This window comes from Miscanthus floridulus, chromosome 16, assembly GCF_019320115.1.
Source record: "Miscanthus floridulus cultivar M001 chromosome 16, ASM1932011v1, whole genome shotgun sequence".
In the NCBI taxonomy this organism is placed as follows: Eukaryota; Viridiplantae; Streptophyta; class Magnoliopsida; order Poales; family Poaceae; genus Miscanthus; species Miscanthus floridulus.
Window position 1 is genome coordinate 107657358 of NC_089595.1, and position 4115 is coordinate 107661472.

Consider the following 4115-nt stretch of genomic DNA (forward strand, 5'->3'; position numbering starts at 1 on the left):
GAGCGGTCTCTACGGACGGCGCTGTCCGTGGTGGCCAACGATTTGCCCGGAGTTGCCCAGGTTCGTGCTTTCTTTTCCCATGCGGTGGTCTTTTTCCGAGTTTTCTTTGTAGGGGATTGACCCCTGTTCTGTTTCCCCCAGGAGCTCGAGACCCGATCTCTTGGGAAGTCGGTCTTCCTCCACCGGGAGAGGGATGTCTGGGACCAGCTTCAGCGGCAGAAGGGCCTTCTTGCCGGCGCCAACGAGCTCCTGTCGGCGCGGAGCGCAGAGGTGGAGGACCTCCGCCTTCAGTTGTGCCGACGCGAAGGTCGAGGCGGCCACTGGCCCAGGAGCAGCTCGCCCCTCTGGCGGCGCGGGTCAAGGAGTTGGAGGAGGAGCTCACCCGCGCGGCCAGTGATCGGGATGCCTTCAGGTCTCGAGCCGTAGAAGCTACGGCCTCGGCCACGGCTCTTGCTGGGCAGCTAGGGGCGAACAGAATGCGCACCAGCTGACGAAAGGTGCTTTGGATGAGGCCCTTGCAGCGGCTGAGGCCTCGCGAACCGAGGCTGTGGTTTGGAGGGGGAAGGCCGAGGGTGAGTCCTAGTCCCTTCGTTTTATTTCCTTTTCTTATGTTCGTTCCCTAACTTCCTCGTGTGACGCAGAGCTGGGGAGTGAAGCTTCCAGGGCGGCCGAGGCTTCTCGGGTCGAGGCTCAGCGCCTGAAGGAGAAAGCTCGAGGCCTTTCGGGTCGAGGCCCGACACTGGGAGCTTAAGGCCAAGGGTGAGTTCCGTAGGCTTCCGTCCCTATTTAGCTTGTTTTTTCTCTCGCTCAACCCCATTCTGTTTTCGTGGTGCAGAGTCAGAGGCGGAGGTTACCCGGGCAGCCGAGGCTTCCAGCGCGGTGCAGACGGTGCTCGAGACCGAGATCGGGGAGCACGAGGCGCTGAAGAGTGCCGCCCGTGCCGCCTGCGAGGCCCTGGCGGTCGAGGGGGTTCAGTCAGGCAGCTCCCTTGGGAGCCGTCTGACTGCACTGAGCGGTCAAGTGCGTGAGCGGCTCCGAGGAGCGCTGCATACGGGCGTCAAGCGCGCACTGGCCGTCATCGCCTCGCACTACGTTGGTGTTGACCTTCAAGCCATCAGCGATGGCTACGTCTTGCCTGATGATGACGATGAGGCCGACGAGGTGGTGACGAAGCTGTTGGAGGCGGCGGAAGGCCCTGGCACCGCGCTGGCAACGTTGTTTGAAGAGGAGGTGGTCCCTCCCCCGCCGTCTGCCGATGCCGGAGGTGCTGAGCCTTGACCTGGGCCCAAGCTGGCCATGTAAATAGAGTAGGAATTAAATTTGTATCGTAACGCTTGTGGCTGTCGAGGCCTTTCTTTTTAAAGTACTCGTGTTTCTTTAATCGTTTGTCTTGTATTTCCGAGCCTCTGCCCTCTTGTTGTCTCTGATCTGATTTCTTTGCAAAAAACCTCTTTGGAGCCTAAGCCGTCCCCTGGGCGAAAGGTGGTGAGGGAGCGCCGTAGCCCGGAGGCTTAGGCCGTCTCGCGACTCAACCGGCCTTCTGGCCCTGAGACGGGCTTTTGGTCCTTGGGTTTTCCGCAACCGATTCGTCAGAGCGTGCTAGAGGGTTTGGCGTAGGAATTTTTTTCGAAAAACGACTAAAAATGGCGCGTGGGACTTTAGGGGGAATCCCCCATCTAGCCCCCGAGGGAGATTCGGTTCTGCGGAGGCAGAGCCGAGTCTCCCTTATAGTGTCATCGTATTGCCGAGACCAACGATAGGCTCGGGGAATTTCTCGAAAAATTAGAACAACTAAAAAATAGGGTTTCAATTGTATTCCGAGAAACAATATATACAATGCTTGGAATTTTAAGGATAAAAGCGACGTAGCTGTTCTATGTTCCAAGCGTTGGTGAAGATTTCGCCCTTTTCGTTGGCTAGCTTGTAGGTCCCGGGCTTCAGCACTTGGGCGATGATGTACGGTCCTTCCCATGGCGGGGTCAGCTTGTGGCGGCCCTTGTTGCTCTGTGCTAGCCTCAACACCAGGTCGCCTACCTTCAAGTCTCGGCCTCGGACGCGCCGGGCCTGATAGCGCCGTAGGGTCTGCTGGTATTTAGCCGAGTGCAGCAGCGCGACGTCTCGGGCTTCCTCCAGTTGGTCGAGGGCGTCCTCTCGGGTGGTGCGGTTGCTTCGTTCGTTATAGGCCTGTAGCCTTGGGGAACCATATTCCAAGTCAGTGGGGAGGATGGCCTCGGCCCCATAGACCAGGAAGAAAGGCGTGAACCCCGTGGCTCGGCTTGGGGTGTTCCTCAGGCTCCAGATGACCGATGGGAGTTCGGCGAGCCATTTCTTGCCAAACTTCTTCAACCGGTTGTAAATTCTTGGCTTGAGGCCTTGTAGGATCATGCCGTTGGCACGTTCTACTTGGCCGTTGGTCCTTGGGTGTCCTACGGCCGACCAGGCCACACGGATGTGGTGGTCGTCGCAAAACGTCAAGAATTTTTTGCCGGTGAACTGTGTCCCGTTGTCGGTGATGATGGTGTTAGGGACCCCGAACCTGTGGATAATGTCAGTGAAGAACAGCACTGCTTGCTCGGATTTGATTCGATTGATCGGACGAGCCTCGATCCATTTGGAGAACTTGTCGATTGATACCAGTAGATGGGTGTAGCCCCCGGGGGCCTTTTGCAGAGGCCCGACCATGTCGAGCCCCCACACGGCGAACGGCCACGTGATGGGGATGGTTTGGAGGGCCAGGGCCGGGAGATGTGTCTGCCGAGCATAGTACTGGCATCCTTCGTAGGAGCGTACTAGCTTGGTGGCGTCGGCGACCGCCGTCGGCCAGTAGAACCCTTGGCGGAAAGCGTTCCCACTGAGCGTCCGAGGCGCCGCATGGTGCCCGCAGGCCCCTGCGTGCAAGTCCCAAAGCAGGGCTCGGCCTGCCTCGGCGGTGATGCATCGTTGGAGGACACCGGAGGGACTTCGCCTATACAATTCGTCATTGCAGAGGACGTAAGTCTTGGCTCGGCGCGCAAGCCGTCGGGCTTCGGTCCTATCACTAGGAAGCTCCCCCCGATCGAAGCCAATCAAGGAACGGAATTCGCCAGTCCCTGTCTTGGTCGGTTTGGGGGGCTCGGTGTTGACTTCCATGACCTCGGGCTTGGTCGAGAGAGTCTCGGCAGTAGAGGGGGCGTCGAGCCCCGTCGTGGGTTCGACAGGTGGGCCCTCCTCTGCTACCAAGGTGTAGTCAATGGAAGGTTTGTGGAGGTCCCTGGCAAAGACGTTCGGGGGGACCGGAGCCCGTGCCGAGGCCATCTTTGCCAGTTCGTCGGCGGCCTCGTTGTACTTCCGCGCGATGTGGTTTAGTTCGAGACCGTCGAACTTGTCTTCTAGGCGACGTACCAACTTGTAGTAAGCCTCCATTTTGGGGTCGAGGCAGTTTGACTCCTTCATGACTTGATCGACGATGAGCTACGAGTCGCCCCGGACGTCGAGACGCCGTACCCCAAGTTCGATGGCGACTTGCAAGCCATTGACGAGGGCCTCGTACTCGGCCACGTTGTTGGAGGCGGCGAAGTGGAGCCGCACCATGTAGCGCATGTGTACTCCGAGGGGCGAGACGAAGAGGAGACCCGCGCCTGCCCCGGTCTTCATCAGAGACCCATCGAAGTACATGGTCCAGCATTCTGTCTGGACTTGAGCAGGTGGTAATTGGGTGTCGGTCCACTCAGCCACAAAATCGGCCAAGACCTGAGACTTAATTGCTTTCCGAGGCGCAAAAGTCAAGGCTTCCCCCATAAGCTCGACGGCCCACTTGGCTATCCTGCCTGAGGCCTTCCCGGTTATGGACTATCTCTCCCAAGGGGAAAGACGATACCACAGTCACTGGGTGAGACTCGAAGTAGTGACGCAGCTTGCGCCGGGCCAGGACTACGGCGTAGACCAGCTTCTGGATGTGGGGGTAACGTGTTTTGGTCTCGGAGAGCACTTCGCTGATGAAGTAAACAGGTCGTTGGGTGGGTAGAGCATGCCCCTCTTCCTGCCTTTCTACTACTACGGCAGCGCTGACCACTTGGGTCGTTGCGGCGACGTAGAGTAAGAGGGCCTCGTCCCTGGCCAGGGGGTACCAGGATGGG